This window comes from Heterocephalus glaber, unplaced genomic scaffold (assembly GCF_053883595.1).
Source record: "Heterocephalus glaber isolate CG9 unplaced genomic scaffold, H.glaber_assembly_v1.0 deba00001553, whole genome shotgun sequence".
NCBI classification, from domain to species: Eukaryota; Metazoa; Chordata; class Mammalia; order Rodentia; family Bathyergidae; genus Heterocephalus; species Heterocephalus glaber.
The window spans coordinates 4,753,393-4,775,218 of NW_028258344.1; the positions used below are offsets into that span (position 1 = coordinate 4,753,393).

The 21,826-nt window shown below is 38.1% G+C and overlaps 1 protein-coding gene and 1 pseudogene across 4 annotated transcripts in view; one reads left to right on the top strand and one right to left on the bottom strand.

Annotated features, from left to right (window-relative positions):
* Positions 1–14,946, bottom strand: part of LOC147824123 (uncharacterized) — a 152,383-nt gene extending 137,437 nt beyond the window's left edge. For 3 of the 4 annotated variants that reach the window (XM_087190356.1, XM_087190355.1, XM_087190358.1), the window contains exon 1: positions 14,767–14,946. The gene's annotated coding sequence lies outside the window, so the exon portion shown is untranslated. The remainder of the gene's footprint in view (positions 1–14,766) is intronic. The other variant, XM_087190357.1, reaches the window with a different exon arrangement.
* Positions 14,235–19,856, top strand: LOC110348599 (transcriptional coactivator YAP1 pseudogene; annotated as a pseudogene).
* Positions 19,857–21,826: the final 1,970 nt, after the last annotated feature.

Sequence of the window (21,826 nt, forward strand, 5' to 3'; positions counted from 1 at the left end):
GCGATACTCTTAAGTGAAATAAATAGGACACACGTGTAAATACTGAATAGTTTCTCTGGTGTGAGAAACTGAAAGTGTAAATAAGGATTAAATGTATAGTAGGTAATGTGAAATAGGAAGAAAAGGGGTAAAGGGGAAGGAAGTGGGAGGGCTAGGGGAAAGGATAGAAGGGAATGGGATTAATATGAGAAAATGGACAAATAGGAACAAAATCTTTGTAAATAGGGAGGAATGGAGGGGTTGAAAGGAGGGCTGGGCAGGGGTGAAAAATAAGAACCAAGAGAGCCTATGTAAAGGTGCAAATTTCCAATGATGAATGTCATTATATTGTATACCTAAAATGTACCAATGATTAGAAGGAATAATCGATAATGCAAAATAGGAAGAAAAGGTCCAAAGGGGTAGGGGTAGTGGGAGGGGCAGGGGAAAGGAAAGAAGGGAAAGGAAAAATGATGAGAAATGGAAAAAATGGAAATAAAGTCTTTGTAAATAGGGAAGGGTGGAGGGGGTGAAGAATTTAAATACAAAAAAGAATTTTGTTATCTTTTAGGTTTTGTAAGCAAGTACAGAGCTGATGTGAAAATGTAGATGTTTATTCTAAATGTGCAACAGGCATTAAGAATTTAATACCTTATTTCATTGATATTTTATGCTCCTGTTAACTGTACATTTTATAATATAATAAGAACCTCCTGACAAAACGGCAAGACCAGTGAGATGTCAAGTGTGTCCTACAAAACGGTCAGGAGGGGGTGGGGATTTAGCTCAGTGGATCTGCCACCTGCCTCACATGTGCAAGGACCCAAGTTCGATTCCCGGTACCAAAAAAAAAAAACGGTCAGGAAAGCAAAACACATGTGCTGTCAACGTGGTACATGTGCATGGAATGTGCTATTGTCACATGTGAAGACTGCCTTATTGTGAAAATTAAAGTATTTTTGTAGAGTTATATTGGCATTTTCATTGTAGTTCATATAGGAAATTTTTTATTTTTTAAACTTTGTACCCCAAAGTCAATGTTGAACATTTTGATCCTTTTTTATAAACAATAAATATTAAAATTTCAATACTTTTTTGATATTTTTCCTGTTAAGTACTCCTTGTTTACTATAATAAAACTCATAAAATTAAAATTAATAATTCATCAATAGAAATTTCTAAAAAACAAATGTGTATTATACACTCACAATAATGCACCTTTAGTATGTTAGATTTTGCCACAGGCTTTTTTTTGTGTCTATTGAGATTTTCATGTGATTTTTTTTCCTTGCATCTGTTTATGTAATGTATTACATTTATGGACTTGTGTATGTTGGATGCAAACCATCTCTGCATTCCAAGGATGAAGTCTACTATTTGCCAGTAACTTGTTGAGGATTTTTGCATCTATATTAATTAAAGAGATTGGTCTATAGCTCTCTTTATTGGTTGAATCTTTGTCTGGTATTGGAATTAGGGTAATAGTAGCTTCTAGAATTGATTTTGGGAGCATTAATTCCCTTCCAATATCATTACAAGCTTCCAGAGTATTGGTGTTAAATAATCCCTGAAATTTTTGTAGAATTCAACAGTGAATCTTGTCAGACCTGAACTTTTTTTATTGGGTAGGTTTTTAAGTATTGCTTCAATTTCATTGCCTAGATTTTTATTTACTGGATTATTCTGCGTTTTTACATCTTCATGATTCAGTTTGGTAATTCATATGTATCTAGGAATCAATCCATTGCTTCTGTTTTAATCCTTATACAAAAGAAGTAATTTGACATAACCTGACATTAACTAATCAGTAATGTTTCTATTATTCTGTCTTCCTGCCCTACCTTGCAAGGAAAGTACCTTTGACATAGCCAATTTGCTTTTGGGGTTTTGTTTGTTCCTACTTCTTTAAGACTTTTTATGTCTATATTGCCAACGTGTTCTGCTTGGCTCATTGGTGTGCTTACTATATTTTAGGACTGAAGTATTGCCTGATTTTAGAATAAAAAAAATAAAGCCAATTAAACCTTTAACTAAACTTGTAATTTTATTCTTGGACAATAGGTTCTTAATCTAGGGTCCATGGACCTTACAAATATGGATTGGAAAAAATTACATCTTTACTTTTATTAACTCTAACTGAAATGTGACATGTGAAAGAAACAATACCATTGTCAGTATCAAAATGAAGTCAACTAGGCATAACAGGGCATGCCTATAATCTCAACATTTAGGAAGCTGAAGCAAGAGGATCATAAGTTCAAGACCAGCTTGAGCTACATAATGAGGTCCAGGCCAGCATGGACTGCAGAGTACTACACCATCAACAACAACAATAGCAGAGTTCTTAAATTAACACTACTAGAAAAAATAAAGCCAGAACATTATGAAGGGAATGCACTCATGCATGATTACCTGGTAGTAATATCATAAAAGACTGCCAGAACCCTATACAAAAAAGTATTTCTGCAAGGATACTGCCCAACAACAGTCTGTTCAACCTTAGACAAATATCAGCTTTGTTATTAATCATTAGGGCCAATGATTATTGTTTCAAAGTATCTGATGTTGCCCTCCTCATTTTTGGCTTTAAAAACTTCCCTGGGGATGAGGGTAGGTGAGCTCAGTGGTAGAGCATTTGTGTAGCATGCACAAGGCCCTGGGTTCCATTACCTGTAATACAGGGGCAGAAAAGAACAAGAGCTGAAACAAATTTGTGTTTGGAATATTTTGATAGTCAATATACTTTGTTGTTTTATAATTTTATTTTATTTTATACCTTTATTATTATTTGTTTAGCTTTTGAGATAGAGTCTTGCTCTGTAGTTCAGGCTGCCCTCAAACTTGGGCAATCCTCTTGCCTCAGCCTCCCAAGTGCTGGGATTACAGGCATGTGCCACCATGCCCAGATACTTAGTACCTTTAAAACCATTATTCACCAGATTGCTAAATGGTCTATTGCTAAAAGGTAAAACAATAAATAAGTGCCTGTTATGTTCCCCCAAAGCCTCATGCTTTTCCAGAGGTGTTGAATCTAAAGTGTGTGATTGATTCATGGTGGGGCTAGGCCTGAAGACATTGGGATTAAGGGCATGAGTGCTACCCACCCTAAGTAGTCTGAGTAAGATAAAAGGGGCGAAAGGACACTGTTAAGGTCCTTCTATTGCTTTTGCTACTGTGTGGGTGCCATGAACTGTTTCTCCTTTGTGATGCCCCTCTGCCATGTGCCACCTTGCCTTGGAGCCAGCCAATTATGGACTGAAACCCCTACAAACTGTAAGCTAAATAAACCCCTTCCCCTTTAACTTTGGGTATCGGGTATTTTGTCTCACCAACAAGAGAAAAGCAACTAACACAGTGCCTAATGTTTTGTGCTGTGTGTGTATGTGTGTGTGTGCACACTCATATGTGTATGAATGTGTATCCTGGAGATTGAGCCTAGGGCCTCACATGTGCTAAACACATGCTGCACCACTGAGCTACATCCTAGCCTCACCATCTGATTTTTTAAAACCTCTTGAATTACTGTTTCTTAATCCAATTTTGAAGTTCATGCTATAGGTCCCATTGAATTCCTCTAGTTTCCCTTTCTTTTTAGTTTCAAAACCAACTTGACATTGTAATCATTAGATTTTATAGCAATGTTTTAACTAAGAACTTGGATAAGTTCTTAGATAAGTTTATATTGAGAATTAATGTCAAAATTCAACATATAATAATGCCAGATACATAATTAATAGATAATATGTACTTAATGCTTCCCTCATCCTAAGCATTGCATAGTAAATTCTGATACATTTTACAGATGTACTTTGATACATTTTACAGATTAAGAAACTAAAGCACAGACAGAATCAATGGCTAAGGTATGATACAGGTGAGGCTTAATAAAATTATGAGAACAACTGAAGATTCATATTGGACCCTGGAAATAAAATTTGATGGTTATTTGACAAAATTTGTTAAGGTATCTAAATGATTATCAGAAGGGAGATTTGTCAGATTGGTGCCTCAAAAAAGGAAGATCTCAAAATTAAAATATTGGTATTATTGGGCTGGGGGTGTAGCTCAGTGGTACAGGGTTGCCTAGCATGGGAAAGCCATGGGCTTGATCCACACACTGAAAAAAAAAAGTGGGGGCATAATCTATTGAAACACAATTCATGAGAGTTTTTCACTAATCCAATTTTTGTTATTAGGTAAAGCCAATGAGCTGGGGTTACAAATGTTGTCCTAGGCCAGATAAATCATATAGGCTACAGGGAGACAAAAGGGTGCAGTTGGGGTTGATGAAATAAGGGCAAATGAGGAGATTGAAGGCACTGAGCATCATAAGATTTTTTTCTTCCCTGGAATGCGCGTCCCAAAAGTCAGGTGGATGACTTGGGTTCTCTCCACTTAAAGTCATTAAATATTTCACACATTTTTACTCATTGTAAGAATAATTTTTTTTTAAATTTTCATCACCATCATCATCATGATTAGCAGTTGGGCATGGTGGTACACACTTGTAATCCCAGCACTCAGGAGGCTGAAACAGGAGGATAACCCTGAATTTGAATCCAGCCTGAGCTACATAATGAATTCAGGGCCAGCCTGAACTGCATGCCCTGTCTCAGCTGTCTCAGGCCATCCCCCACCACCGAAAAAAATAAAAACCTAGTTGCATGGATTTTACATATCCCCTGTTTGTGGAATGGTGATTTCTTATTGCAATTTGACCTTCTATTTTTAAAAATCAGACTCATAAACTAGGTTAATGTGAATCCATTTCTGAAAAATGGATTCACTCTCAATGTGCAGAGATAAGTTCCTATGCCTGATTTACTGCATGTGCCATCCTGAAAGTTCCCTTGAGAGACTCAATATATCCCTTCTTTATGAGCATAAAGTGTGCATCATTTCCTTGTGGAAGGAAAAATGTATTTATCTTACTTGTTACATGCTGATAATTTCTAAATTTTTCTGTGGAGGTCAAAATTCTCATTAGACTGACAGATCCAGCATCTACTCCTGCTGCTTATTAGCTGTCATGGCTGGAGAAATTATTTAACCTCTCTAAGCTTCAATCTCTTTCTCTATAAAATAAAGATTTAAAAAGAGTTTCAGGTTTGTTGTGATGATTAGGTGATTTAAGGTGGTTTGTTGTACATTTTAAATTGTGCTAAATTTACAGTGAATTTTAAGAATAATTGTCAGAGATTCAGTAGATCAATAAGGACACAACATGTAATTTATAATAAACTGTAATCAGATGCTTGAGAAAACACTTGCCACCCACCAATAATGCCAGCTATATGGTATATGAGTATGGCATATATCTTCAGCTCAGTCAAGTCCCCCAAACCCCCTATTCAAATGTCCAATCGCTCATCTGGAGTGTTGTCTTAGTTTTCTGCGGCTATAACAGAATATGGGCTGAGAAAATTAGATATTTGGTTCATGATTCTGGAGCCTGGGAAGTCCAAGAGCATGCCACCAGCATCTCATCAGGACAGAGAGCATGCAAACATGCAAAGGAGGAGGCAGAATTTATAACAAACCCACTAACAGACTTAATTCATTCATAAGAGCAGAGTTCTCATGATACTATCTCCTCTTAAAGGCCCCACCTCTCAGCATTGTTACAATGGCAATTAAATTTCAACATGGATTTTGGAAGGGACATTCAAACCATGCTGTGTATTGATCAGCATCTCAATTTTTTTTTTTTTTTGAGACAGGGTCTCACTTTGTAGTTCAGGCTAGCCCTGAACTCACCATGTAGCCCAGTGTAAGGAACAGGGAAAGGGGACATTACTAGAACCTCTGCAGTAAGTCCTAGTCTCCTGCAAGCCACGGCAGCACAAGGCGAATTAACTTATTATACAGCAAAGGTAGAAAAATGAGACTTTGAGAAGAAGCTGAGCTTTGGGTCTGATCAGTGCTGCTCTGGGCAGCAAAGATGAAAGCCCCCAGCTTACCACACATTTTATTCAGTACATCAGGAGAAACAGATGTAAAAAATGACTTTCAGAGAGTTTAGTACATCTGGATAAACAAGGTGCAACAAATGACTTGCAGAGAATTCAGTACATTGGGATAAACAAAGTGTAACAATTCAAGAACAATGAGGAACTGAGTAGATGAAGATTTTGTTCCTCCCAGGATGTCTTCAGCTGGTGTAATCTTGTCCTGGAGCATCACAGCATCACTAAATCATTGAGGTCTCAGTTGTGACCAGGGGCCAAAAATGGAATAATGTCTCAAAATGCCATAAAAGGCCTGTAGGCAGGAGAACTAGGCCTAATCAAATGGGTTTTCCCCTAAAATTATGTAGCATTGCTCCCAACAGCCCAGACTGGGCTTGAATGTGCAGCAATACTCCTGCCTTAGCTGGGATTACAGGCATGCACCACTGTGCCTGGGTGGCATATCAATTCTGTTCAAAACAGAATCTTTGATTCTCTCTCCTTTTCTATACACCTGGTCTTCTCCCTACACTAAATGCATTATGCTCATCAGACAAATTATCTAGGAAACATGCCTGGCTTCTTCCTCTTCCCAGTCCTTCAACACACTCTGTCAGTGAGCTAGGCCTGGAAAGGCCCCAGACACTTACATGGTGCATGTACCTATCAAATACCAGAAAGGGAGTGACCTAGCTAAGTTCCTCAGGAAGCCAAGGTGAGAAGATACCCTTCTCCTTGCTTCTCATCCAAAAAGATGATCCCCTATTGCTGGGTTTTCCATGTGGCAAGAAATCTAAGTGAATTCTAGTAGCTAAAAATAGCTCTCAGCTACTAGCCAGCAAGGAAATAAAACTGCAAACAATTAACACATAGCTCTTCTTGCCATACCATATGATCTTGCAAAAGGACTCTGACCTCGAGATGAGAATGCCACCAAGCTAACATCATGGATTTAACCTTGTGAGACCCTCAGTAGAAAATCCCATCATACTACACCTAGACTTCTAATCCATACATAATTGTGAGATAATAGATACTGTTTTTAGTGGCTAAGTTTGTGATAATTTGTTACTTAGCAACAGAAAAAGAATGCAGTAGGACATGCTTACATTAAGACATGACCCCAACATCATCTACATCATATGAGGGTGTGTAAATCGATATGGTAGAGACTGGTATTTCTGAAAGCGCTTTCTACACTGGACAACTTCTTACAATAATTCAACTATATATACAAATGACCAAGTATATACTATACAAAACTAAATGTATTAGCAACCTGAGTCATTCTTATTACCTTAAAAAAATCTGTAGACACTATAAAACCTCCAAACACAAGGAAAAGTGTGATAAAGTAGAATGAAGAGAGACAACAGAATTAACTAAGATTTAAATATCATACTTTTGTAAATTTTCTTTTTTTTCTTTTTTTGGTTGTAAATTTTATTTTTAAAAAGAAAATTAACCATATGAACACTGTTGTTTAGAAGACATTTGCATTAATGAGGGCCCATGAGCTTAAACTTCATAGTAAATCAAATTCCCTCTGTACCCTTAACACTTGGCATAGTGTAGAACATATCTATGCCAAGTCTCAAATATTCTTTCTTGTATGGTTACATTAATCATTTAAGTGAGTGACTTAGTGACTTTAAATTTTTCTTGAGTGAATTAAGCTGAGTGCAGTAGTACACACTGCTAATACTAATAGACTGAGGCATGACAATCACAAGTCTGAGGCCAGTCTGTACAACGTAGCAAGATGCTGTCTTGTTAAATTCCCTGTGTGGAATTTAGCTTAGTGGTAAAGTGCTTGCCTAATACACAAGTGGCCCCAGATTTAATCCCCAGTACCTCATACACAAAAAAAACCAATAGCATAAACTAAGTAAATTAACATCACTTGAAGGATGCCTGTATATTGAATTACTGAAATTTAATATACTTCCTGTAAAATGAATACATTTTTGGTATCCTGGGACACTTATAATAAAATATTTTATCTATTTATATATGTTTAAATATACAAACACACACAAATACACATATTTACATCCTCATCTGTTTCCAAAGTAAGGAAAATAATTCAGTTTCTGTATTTCAATTAGTAATTCAATAACTTCATTTTTTGTGTGTGTAAAAAGGAAAAATAACTTACCTTAGAGATCATACTATCTTCCCTTTAATGTTTGGAGTCAGTGTCTTTGGAGGTGAAATGAAAAAAGCACCTTCCAGAAATGCATTCAGTTCATTCACAGAGAGGAAGAAATAAAAAGATTTTTCTCTGTAATTAGCTTTTCCAAAAAAATTATCAGGAAGTACAGCATATCAATGCTGAATAATCTGGTCTAACAGATAGTTTTGTATTATCCTTTATATCAAGTCTAGTGTTAAGAAAATTAAAATATCCATTCATAAAGAGCAAAAAATGTTCTCTTTTCAATCTGGTAATGAAAGCTTCACAATAAAACTTCAAAATGACAAAAATCTTTAGATTTTTCTAATTAAGATTATTATCCTATAGTACCAGAAAAGACGCTTTTGGGAAATAAAATGACAGTCAAATTTTTCTCCATCTTGTAATTTTTCTTTTTTCTGTACTGAGGATTGAACCCATGGATGCTTTACTAATCAGGGGCATCCTGGGCACACCCTTGTTCTGTTTTAAATATTGAGATAAGATCTTAATAAGTTGCCCAGGCTCGATTCAAACTGGTAATCCTCCTGTCTCAGCCTCCTGAGTAGCTAGGATTACAATTTGTACCTTAAAACTTGCTGGTTTAAAGGCAGTGCTTCTACCTCCATTTAGTGTAGATTTTAATAACCTAAAACTTAAAATGTATAATCAACTGCTATAATGTAAGAGTTTTGGTTATGAGAGTTTTCATAGGCCAGAAAACATCTACTTCCCACAAAGTGACTCAGAAAAGTTTCTGAGTAAGTAAAAATAAATGGTTTATTCTTATTCACATGAATCCTTAAAGATATGAGATAGAAACAGATGGCAACACTTTTTAAAAAATCTCTTAAGGGACTTTCTGGAAGATGGAGTGGTGATCAGCAGAGAAACAGCGTTGTTGAGATTTGGTGTCCAGATGCTGGAATATAGTAACATGAGGAAGAGAAGGAGGGAAGTGGGTCTCCAGGACTAGCAAGGATCTGAAACAAGAACTGAATCCCACAGGGAGAACAAAGAGAGAGGCCTCAATGCAGAAGAAGGGAGGTGGCAAGCAGTGCTTTCTTCCCTGAGCCCTGACTCACTGTGTGAGAGGGACAGCTTGAACCTGCAGACACATGGTAACTACTAGCAACCCCAGAGGCCTCAATGGAGAAATGCACTAGTGGAACAGAGCAGTGGATGCAGCAGACTGTAGTGGCTGGTGAGTTATTCAAGTTCAGACATCCCTCAGGAGAGGGTGCCTGGCCAGTTGCCATCTTGGAGAGGGACCAACTGAGCTGAGAACTCAGAGCAGCTGCCAGTTGGCACCATCTAAGGAATCCCTGTGTAAGGGTGAGGTGGAACTGAATTCAAGTTGGCAGAATCAAGGAGCCAAGTTCAAGCCAACAAGAGGCACATGGAGTGTTGCAGGCTGAACAAGTTAGGTTCCAGCCTCACAGCCAGAAACCAGCCTGAACTTCAGTGGAACTAAAGGTGCAGGGTAACTGGTATTATCAACTACCCTGCTGAACATCTACAGCTGGCTTGCTGGGAATAATCAGCATGGATATGGGCTCTGTCTACTCACACTGTCTACCAGTGACAGTAGACATTCCCTGAAGTGGACTTTTTCTTTTTTTGTTTTTGTTTTTTCTTTTTTTGATTGTTTGTTCTTGTATTTATGTGACTGTGAACACTGTTTCTAGTTTTTGTTGTTGTTGTTCTGTTTTTCTTTCCATCCTATCTCCTTCAGCAGTTTCCCAAAGTTCACATAATCTTACTTTGTCCACTAGCCTTGCTTCTAACCTCTTCCTCTTCTGTTTCTCTATTTTTCCCCCTAGCCCCTTCTAAATTTTCTCTTCTGAGGGTAAAATTGCCATATTGAGGGCAAATTTACTGAATACAATTTTCTGGTTTGTTTTAGATTGTAATATAACCACAAATCTAGTTCATATGGTTAAAAGTGGCAAATTAATACTTACCACAGTCTGTCATTTTCTAGGCTGTTTGATGCTATTGTTATTGACTGTACTACTTCAGCCAAGTGACATAATTGTTCTAATCAATTGTTCTTCCTAGAATGCCAAGACTGAGATTGCCTGAGGGTATAAACAATACTGTAAGCCAGTGCCAAAGAACCAAGAAGTAGGTCAAATAGGCAGCAATCTCTCATCTAGAATAAATTCAAGAGGTAGGATCTGCAACAGACTCAAAATCCAAAAGCCAGCTACGCCTGGAAGACATCTCTAAGTACTCATTTCCTAGGGGTTCTAAATACTGCCACCAAAGCCACTAGCCATAAGCAATTTACAAGCATCAACCCAGAAATTAAACTAAAAATAAAATATAAGAAGACACTTAAGCAAAATGCAACAGCAGACTTCCAGCTCACCAAAGGCAAACCCAGGGGACAATGAGATAGAACAATTTGAAAGCCATCCACCTGTACTCTCTGAAGTGGTAACAGAGCAAGAAACAAACCAGATGAATAAAGCTCTGGAAAAAAATCAAATCAGTAATAATTTCTCAGATAACTACAGAGATGGTGACCCTAATGAAAGACTTGGTAAGTGACAATCAGAAAAATACAGAAGCTTAGGAAAATGATGGAAATCATTATTGCCCAACATAGGAAAGAAATGGAATCCATGCAACAGATTCAAATAGATATCCAGGAGAATAAAAATTCCCTTGAATGTATATGCAGCATAATGAGCCAATGTGAGGACAGAACATCGGATATAGAAGACAGGATTGTGGTTAGCGATCGTGAAAGGAAAGATTTCTTAAAAATAGCAAGGGACCATGAAAAATCAATCCAATAACTGCAAGGTGATGCAAAGAAGAGTAATATAAGACTGACTGAAGTCAATGGAAAAGCAGGAGGTAGTGCAAATGACATATAGAAGAGAGGACTGCAGATAATGATCATGAAAAGAGATTTTTTTTAAAACAGCAAGAGACCATGAAAAATCAATCCAATAGCTGCTAGATGATGCAAAGAAGAATATAAAATTGATAATGGTTAATGAAAAAGCAGGAGATAGTGCAAATGACATTTTTTAAAAGCTATTCACAGAAATAATGGCAGAAAACTTCCAAAGCATGGAAAAAGAATTTTACATACAGATAAGTGAGGTATATAGAATACCAATTAGCCATGAGAAAAAACTACACTAAGGCATATAAGAGTCAAAATTGCAGAAATTCAACACAAGATTTGAATATTAAAAGCTGTTAGAGAAAAGAAACAAATCACATACAAAGGAATGCCCATCAGAATCATAGCACACTTTGCAACTCAAAACATCAAGTCAAGGAGAGCTTGGAGTGAAGTATTTCAAGCCCTAAAAGAAAACAAGCTCCAGCCCAAATTGATGTACCCTGCAAAACTATCTTTCAAATTTGATGGAGAAATAAAATACTTCCACAACAAAGAACACCTGAAGAAATTCATGACAAACCAGTCTTCAAAAATGTTCTGAAAAAAATTCTAGAAGAGGTAATGAAACTACAACTCCATAAACCCCAACAGAATGAATCCACTAGGCAAGGCAAGTAATTAAACAGAAGGCAAAAAAAAGGGAAACAACAACAGGAAAATAACATGATGAGGATAAGTCAATACATAGCAGTTATAACCATCAATGTAAATGGTCTCAATTCACCAATCAAAAGAAACAGAGAGGCAGAATGGATGAAGAAGCAGGCACACTGAACTCAAAAAGAAATTCACAGATGGAAAGTCAAAGGATGGAAACAATTCTCCATGGGACAGGAATGTGGAAAAAAGCAGGGGAGCTATTCTATTTGCAGACACAGTGGATTTCAAGCCAAAACTGATCAGAAGAGACAAAGAAGGTCAATATGTATTTGTTAAGAGAACAATCCAAAAGGAAGCAATAACAATCATAAATACATATGTACCAAATACCAGTACACCCAACTATATAAAAAAAAAATTAGCAGACATGAAAAATCAAATAAGCACTAACACAATTGTAAGGGGGACCTCTCCACTACCACAAATAGATCAACTAGACAAAAAAATCAACAAAAAAATACCAGAACTGAACCAATTTTGGGGGGGTTTTTTTGGTATCGGTACCAGGGATCAAACTCTGGTCCTTGTGCTTGCAGGGTAGGCGGTGGAACCACTGAGCTAAATCCCCAGTCCCGAGAACCAAATTTTTGAAAAAATGGACTTAGTAGATGTCTACAGAGTGTTCCACGCCACAACATCAGAATACACATTTTTCTCAGCTGCACATGGGGCATTCTCCAAAACAGACCACATACTAACTCACAGAACATGGTTAAGTAAATGCAAAGGAACTGAAATTATTGCATGCATATTATTAGACCACAGTGCAATTACATTGAAAGTCAATAGCAAAAGAAACCACAAAAAATTCATAAACACGTGGAAATTAACACACTCCCGAACAACCAATGGGTCACAGATGAAATTAAAGAAGAAATTAGCCCATTTCTACAATTAAATGATGCCAATACAACATACTGGAACTTATGAGATGCAATGAAAGCAGCCCTATGAGGGAAATTTATAGTAGTTAACACCTATTTCAGGAAAAACAGAGTAAGCTCAAACATACAATATAATGTTGAACATGAGGCTTCTATACAAAGAAGACCAAGTCAAGTCCAAAGCCTGTACAGGGAAGGAAATTATAAAAATCAGAGCTGAAATTAATGCAATTGAGACTAAGAAAACAATACAAAGAATCAATAAATTAAAGAGTTGGATCTTTGAAAGATTAAACAAAAGTGACAAACTCTTAGCTAACCTTACCAGAAAGAGGAAAGAAAAGACTCAAATCCATTCACGTAGAATAAAAAGGGGGAAATAACAATAGATCCTGCAGAAATCCAGAACCTCATCAATAGCTACTTTGAGAACCTCTATTCTAATAAAATGGAAAGCTCAGAAGAAATGGACAGATGGCTAATACATATGAATTACCAAAGCTGAATCAATAAGATATAAAAATTCTAAATAAGCCAGTTCAGTCCATGAAATTGAAAATGTAATTAAAAATCTACCGGAAATAAGAAAAGGGGGGGGTATCGCCTCAATGTGCATCCACTTAGCTATAAATGTCTCTAATTTCTCATTTATTATGACTGAGTAGTACTCCATTTTATAAAAAAAACACATTTTCTTTATCCAGTCTTCAGTTGATGAGCATTAAGTGAAATAAATAGGACACACATGTATAAATACCGAATAGTTTCTCTGGTGCGAGAAACTAAAAGTGTAAATAAGCACTAAAAGGTATAATAGGAAATGTGAAATAGGAAGAAAAGGGGAAAAGGGGAAGGAAGTGGGAGGGGTAGGGGAAAGGATGGAAGGGAATGGGATTAATATGAGAAAATGGAAAAATAGGAACAAAATCTTTGTAAATAGGGAGGAATGGAGGGGGTTGAAAGGAGGGCTGGGCAGGGGTGAAAAATAAGAACCAAGAGAGATTATGTAAAGGTACAAATTTCCAATGATGAACGACATTATATCGTATACCTAAAAGGTACCAATGATTAGAATGAATAATCGATAATGTAAAATAGGAAGAAAAGGTCCAAAGGGGTAGGGGTAGTGGGAGGGACGGGGGAAAGGAAAGAAGGGAAAGGAAAAATGATGAGAAACGGAAAAAAATGGAAATAAAGTCTTTGTAAATAGGGAGGGGTGGAGGGGGTGAAGGGAGGGCAGGCGAAGGGGGCAAAATAAGAACCAAGATGCATTATGTAAAGGTACAATTCCCAATGAGAAATGTAAGTGTGTTGTATACCTGCAATGTACCAATAAAAGAATTTAATAAAAATTGTTTTAAAAGAAAGGGGGAGGGGGCAGGCAGCGGCGAGTTGTCCGGCTTCGGTCCAGAGAGCTGAGGGAAAAGTTCTGAGGCGCCGCCTTCCGAGCCTCTCGCCCCGCCTCGCGACGCGCAGCCGCCAGTAGAGTGGAGCCGGGGCGCGGGCGCGGGCGCGGGCGCGGGCGCAGACGCGGACGGAGGCGTCGGGGCTGGGGCTGCGGGGCCGCGGCACAGCCCCCCTGACAGCGAGTACAACGGCGCGCCCGCTCCTCGTCTGGCCCTTGGAGCAGCCTCCGGGCGGAGTCCTCGCCTGCCTGGCCAGGGGCGCGGGTCGGGGATGATCGCCCCGTGGATCCCCGGCAGCAGCCGCCGCCTCAGTTGGCAGCCCAGGGCCCTCAGCTGGCACCCCGCCCGCGCAGCCCGCTCCGGGCCAGGGCACCCCGCTCCCGCTCCCTCGGCGCCGCAGGCTCCGGCCCCGCCCCTCCCCTCCCCCACCAGCCTCCAGAGCGAGCGCGTCCGGGGGCCCCTGGAGACGACCTGGAGGCGCTCTTCAACGCCGTCCTGAACCTCAAGACGGCCAACGTGCCCCAGACGGTGCCCGTGAGGCTCTGGAAGCTGCCCGACTCCTTCAAGCCGCCGCAGCCCAAATCCCACTCCCGACAGGCCAGTACCCACGCAGGCACTACAGGAGCCCTGACTCCACCACTTGTTTGAGCTCATTCTTCTCCAGCGTCCTTGCAGTTGGGAGCCGTTTCCGCTGGGACGTTGACCCCCACTGGAGTGGTCTGTGGCCCAGCATCTATGCCCGCTGCCCAACAGCTTCCCCAGTCTTCTGAGATACCTGATGCCGTACCTCTGCCAGCAGGTTGGGAGATGGCCAAGACATCTTCTGGTCAGAGTTACTTCGTAAATCACAACGATCAGACAACATGGCAGGACCCCAGGAAGGCCATGCTCTCTCAGATGACTGTTACAGGCCCCAGCAGTCCTCCAGTGCAGCAGAATTTGATGAACTCGGCCTCAGGTCTTCTTCCTGATAGATGGGAACAAGCCATAACTCAGGATGGAGAAATTTACTATCTAAACCATAAGAACAAGACCACCTCTTGGCTAGACTTTGACCCTCGTTTTGCCATGAGCCAGAGAATCAGTCAAAGTGCTCCAGTAAAACAGCCACCACCCTTGGCTCCCCAGAGCCCACAGGGAGGTGCTATGGGTGGTAGCAACTCCAACAACTGCAGATGGAGAAGGAAAGACTTCGGTTGAAACAGCAAGAGCTGCTTTGGCAGGAATTAGCTCTTCCGAGCCAGTTGCCAACACTGGAGCAGGGTGGTGGAAGTCAAAATCCAGTGTCTTCTCCCGGCATGTCTCAGGAATTAAGAACAGTGACAACCAACAGCTCAGATCCCTTTCTTAACAGTACCACCTATCTCCTTCAAGAAGAGAGTACAGATGTGGGCTAAGCATGAGCAGCTACAGTGTCCCTCCGACTCCAGATGACTTCCTAAACAGCGTTGATGAAATGGATACAGGTGATATATCAACCAAAGCACTCTGCCCTCACAGCAGAACTGTTTCCCAGACTACCTTAATGCCATTCCTAGGACAAATGGGGACCTTGGAACACTGTAAGGAGACAGAATGAACATTGAAGGAGAAGAGCTAATGCTCAAAGCTTCTGCAGGAAGCTTTGAGTTCTGACATCCTTAATGACATGGAGTCTGTTTTGGCTGCCACCAAGCTAGATAAAGAAAGCTTTCTTACATGGTTATAGAGCCCTCAGGTAGACTGAATTCTAAATCTGTGAAGGATCTAAGGAGATGAGACCTGAAATTTCCAAATAAGCCTGTTAAATTTTTCTGGCTAATACAGAAAAAGATGAACAAACGTCCAGCAAGATTCTTTCATCAATTATTTTGCTCTTCCTTGTCCATTGCTGCTGTTAATATATTGCTGACCTCTTTCCCAGTTGGCCCTAAAGAATCAAAAAAAAGGTTTTTTTGTTTCTTTTGCTATTATAACTACTGTTCGTTGTGGGGGCTGGGGAAATGAGCCTGTCTGGATGATGGATGTCATTCCTTTTGCCCAGTTAGATGTTCACTGATCATTTTAACTATTTAGACCTCGAAGTCAAATGCATCATGTCACAGCATTTAGTTTGTTCAAGTAGTTGTTTCTTCAGCTGCCTTTGGCCAGTGGCAAAACACGTCTTACTGGTCTGACAAGCCAAAATCGATGTACCTGATATTAAGTACTTAATGCTGATTTGAAGAGATAGCTGAAACCAAGGCTGAAGACTGTTTTACTTTCAATGTTTTTTTTCCCCCAAGAGCTATCATTAGTCACACAGTGGCCTTGATTTTACTTTAGGAGCTTGTAAGGCATGAGTCAATTTCCATAGAAATACATTAATTATTGCCACATACTGTAGTATAGATTTGGGTGGATATTTTTGTGGGTGTTTTATTTTTTGTTTGGGTATTTTGTTGGTGGTGGTTTGTTTTTGGTTTTTTTCCCCCAGAACCTAGCCAAATTACTATATTAGTGAATCTGTTTATAATTGTAGCTTGGGAAGGTTATTGTAGTTCTTTGGTAAAATCTGTATTTCCTGGTTCTTGCCATCTTATTTAAATCTTGATTATCTGCTTTTTCTATATATTCACATGCACACTTACAGTGTTTATAATAGTGTGATAGCAGAATATCTTTTTTTAGGCTTCCCTACTTTCCAGTTTATTTTTTAAATGGTAGCATTGAATATATGCACTTAGAATACATGGCTAATAGTTTATATTTCACAAATAGTTTAATTCTCTTGGGGAAATCTACAGATATTTGAGGTAGTTTAGTATTCTAGAAAGGGTATTACTATGGATAGTGCCTACAGGAGTACTCTGTGCCCTCTGATTAAATATTATCTGATGAATTGAAAAGGGGCAAACAAGAAATGGCTTAATCTCCCCCTTGGACTAATTTGAGTCTTGATGGGAAATTACTGAGGTTTGTAATGTACATGGCAGAAGTAAGCTTCTTAGTGGTTTACCTTCCAAACAAAAATATATAGTCTCCATTTCCCCTGGACTTTAATTTGCTCAATTATACCTCAATGTTGTAGCAGCACTGTGTACCTGACACAGTGCTTTCATCTTATTGTACCCTTTGTACTGACCAGAAGGAGATCTAAGAGTCCTTTCTCCTTTTGAGTTTGAATCACAGCCTTAATGTGGTCTGTCTTGCTCTATGTTCTTTTTCCTAATGTAAAAGTGTTTTAATGCTTCTTGTTTCTATTGGGTAGCATAGGGATAAGATTTTAACTGGTTATTCTTGAATTGCTTTTACAATAAACCAATTTTATAATCTTTAAATTCATCAGCTTTTTACATTTGGGTTCTTTCCAGTTAAGGCTTCTTAGATCTAGTTAGGATTAACAGAGCACATTGATTTGAAGTTTCAGATCTTCCAAAGCACTATTTTGTAATAATTATTTTCTAAACATACTACCTTAAAAAAAAAAAAAAAACAGAAAGTGACTGTGATACAAATAATGTTGCTGTTCTAAGTATTCATATTAAATAGATGGATTTTCTTGGAGCATAACAGACTGAAAAATATCAGTAATTATATAAGCCAGAATTTATAGCAATCAGTGTTGAAATTCAAAAAGTGCATAAACAAAAGGCGGTATCCAGTGATTAACAATTTCATAGCTTTTGTACATCTGAGAAATGAGTAGTCAGATGAATTTTATCTTTGCAAGCATGTTTTTATAACAATTGTGGGTGTGCCTATCTTAACAGTTATTTCCTGTATCTTGAAAAAGTATTCTCCACATTTTAAATGTCTTATATTAGAGATTTTTTTAATGCACACTTGTCAAATATACATATATAGTATCAATGTTACTTTTTGTTTTGTTTAGATGTAAGAGCACGCTCAGGTTAGGTACTTACATAAATTGTTACATCACCTCCCCCAGCGCTGAGGAGCAGAGCTGCCCCCAGCAGAGGAGGTGAACCTTTTGGGCTGCCATACCACTGCCCCAGCACCAAGGAGGTGAGCCACATGGGTGCCAGCAGCACACACCCCTCTCCCCACTGCTGCCCCTGTCAAAAATGAGAAGACACTTAAACAAGTCTCAAAACCAGACTCCCAGATCACCTAAAGCAACCCCAAAGGGAAACAAGATGGAACAATCTGATACTCAACCACCTGGACTCCCTGAACTGGCAACAAAAGAGGATCTGGAAAAAATGAAATCAGAAATAATTTCTCATATAACAGCAGAGATTGTCCCCATAATGCAGACATGAGAGGACATATAAATTGTTACATTATTTTTTCTTATAACAACCTTTTGGTTGTTTATGTGGTTCAAATATATTCTTTCCTTAAGTCTTAAAAAAAAAAAAATCTACCGACACAGAAAGCCCTGGCCCTGATGGATTCATTGCTGAATTCTACAAGAAATTTAGAGAAGACCAAATGCTGCTATTTCTTGAACTCTTTAATGAAATTGAAAGGGAAGTAATACTCCCAAATCCATTCCTGGAAGTAAGCATTACCCTGGTACCAAAACCACAGAAGGATCCAACCAAAAAACAGAACTACAAGCCAATCTCCCTAGTGAACATAGATGTAAAAATCTTCAACAAGATAGTGGCAAACAGAATGCAGCAAATCATCTAGAAGATTATACCTCATGACCAAGCAGGATTTATCCCAGGGATACAAGGATGGTTCAACATACGAAAATCAATAAATGTAATATATTAATAGAGCCAAGGACAAAAATCATATGATGATCTCAATAGATGCAGAAAAAGCATTTAACAAAGTTCAACATCCATTCCTGATAAAAACCCCTACAGAAAACTGGAATAGATTATCTTTATCTCAATCTGATAAAAGCCATCTATGATAAACCAACAGCCAACATCATATTAAATGGACAAAAACTGAAAGCTTACACTCTAAAATCAAGAACAAGACAAAGTTGTACACTGTCACCACTTTTATTCAATATAGTTCTGGAAACATTAGCCAGAACAATTAGACAAGAAAAATAAATAAAATAAGGATAAGAAAGGAAGAAATTAAACTATCATTATTTGTGGATGACATGACACTCTACATAGAAGACCCCCAAAAACTCCACCAAAGTCTTCTAGATTTAGTAACCAAATCCATTAATGTAGCTGAATACAAAGTCAACACTCAAAATTAATAGCATTTCTATTCACAAATAAACTCATTGAGAGAGAAGTTAGGGAAACAACACTTTTCACAATAGTATCAAAAAAAACAACACCCTAGAAATCAATCTAATGAAGGAAGTAAAAGACCTTTACATTGAAAACTACTCTGAAAAAGGAGATAGAAGAGGATATCAGAAAATGGAAAAATGTGCTTTGCTCTTGGGTAGGAAGTACCAATATAGTAAAAATAACAACTCCAAAGTGTTATATAGATTTAATGCAATCACGATGAAAATACTAATAGCATATCTAACAGAATTAGAGAAAACAATCCTTCATTTGGAACCAGAAGAGACTTAGAATAGCAAAAGCAGTTCTGGGCAACAAAGGCAAGGCAGGGGGCATCACAATCCCTGACTTGAAATTATACCACAAAGCTACTGTGATAAAAACAGCATAGTACTGGCAAAGCAAAACAAAACAAAACAGATTTGAGGATCAGTGGAACAGAGTGGAAGATGCAGAAACAACTCCAAACATACTCAGGGACCTCATCTTTGATAAAGGAGCCAAATAACTTCATGAGAAGAAAGATAGCCTCTTTAATAAATGGTGCTGGAAACACTGGTTTTCTTCATCCCAAAGATTGAAACTAGACCCATATCTCTCACCACGCACTAAACTAAAAACAAAATGGATCAAAGGTCTAAATAGTAAAGCAGAAACACTAAATATCTTGGAAGACAGAATAAGGAGAACTCTTGAAGACAAAGACTTTATGGACAAAATCCTGATCACACAGGAAATATCACAAAGAATCAACAACTGGGATCTCATCTTATTAAAAAGTTTTTGCACAGCAAGAGAAACCACCAACAGAGTGAAGAGACAACTCACAGTGGAAAAATAGTTTTCCAAGCTGTTCCTCAAACAAAGGACTACTATCTAAACTATATATAGAACTAACCCTCCCCCCATTTAAAGACAGAATGGAAAATGGGCATCTCAAATGAATGGGAACTTCTCAGATGAAGAAATAGAAATGGCAAATAAATTTATGAAAAAATGTTCAACACCACTGGACATTCAAGAGATGCAAATTAAAACAATACTGAGATTCCATCTCACTCCAGAAAGAATGGCTATTATCAAGAAGTCAACCAATAACAAATGCTGGTCGGCCTGTGGGGAAAAAGGAACCCTTCCCTGTACCATCTATTTCCTAATATTTCATCTCACAGAAATAACATTAGTGACAGGTTTTCTCTGTCCATATCTCCCATTGGGACAGCTCTCATTTCCTCAAAAATGAAGACAAAGTAGATTTCTATTTATCAAAATTTAAACACATTTAAACATAAAAACAAATTGAGGCATCTATAACCATAGTAAGTGATTCTTAAAAGGCACAATATGAATTATACCCCCAATGCCTCCCCATTCTCATTCCGATCCCAAATTTTTCAAAGAAAAAATACCCACCAATTAACACAAGATACAGAACACATTAAAGATAAATAGAAAGTTGAGGGTGTAGCTAGCTTAGGATGTGCAAGGCCCTGGGTTCTATTCCCAGCACCTAAAAACAAAACAATACAACATCCATAACCAAAGATAAATGGAGAGTGGGGCTTAAAAATATTTGTAAGATCTGGCCTCTTTTGACAAAAAAAAAACAATATACACGTGCCAGACATGGTGGTACACACCTGTAATCTTGCAAAGAAGCTGAAGTAGGAGGACTGCTATGAGTTCAAGGCCATCCTGAACAACATAGTGAGACCTTGTCTCCAAAACAACTGTAAATAATAAATATTACTGATGTTATATGGTTCTGCAGAAGTAGGTCTTTAAAAATCCTCAGATACATTTATAATCATACACATAAAATACAATATATACATTTTCTCCTAGCAATAATGTACTTTCCATAGAATTATTATCAACAGATGATGAAAGCTTTGAAGATTTTATAAGGTTGATTAGTTAATGGTAACAAAGAACTTGTAAGTAAGGCCTCCAAGAATTTACTGTCAGACCTTTCTCCATACAGTTTCTCTGATGAAAGCAGTAGGCAAATACCAAGAGCTTAGAAAAAAATAAAGAACACTATTCTAGTTTTTAACTCACTTTCAAGCTTTTATAATTATTCAAAATATTTTGTGTATATATCTTAAAGCACTATTTTACAAAATTAGACTACTGTTATTCAATTAATTGTTCTTGTGATCCATGAATTTATGTTGGTACCTTTTATTACTTAGTATCCGTCCACTGGCAAAAGGAATAGCCTACAAGTAAAAGAAAGTTTCTTCCTGCCTATATACAGACACACTACTGACTACAGAAGTAAATTTGTTAGCATTAATTTCTGACTCTTCAAGCAACCTTTTGAAGGATAAGCAGAATGAAGATCAAGAGTCAGAAATAGGTCATGAAAGTAGAAATAAAATGGCAGGGGGCCAGGGATTTATCTTGGTGGTTTTGGCACCTGCCTCGAAAGCTTAAGGTCCCGAGTTTGTTCCCTGCTACCAAAAAAAAAAAAAAAAACAATGGCAAATACGATGGGCATGGTGGTACAGGCCTGCAATCCCAGCACTCAGGAGGCTAAGCAGGAGGATTGCTTCAAGTCAAGAAGCTGGACAGGACTACATTCAAGGCCAGCCTGAACTACATGAAAAACTGTCTCAAGAACTCCAAAAAAAAAAAAAAAAGTGA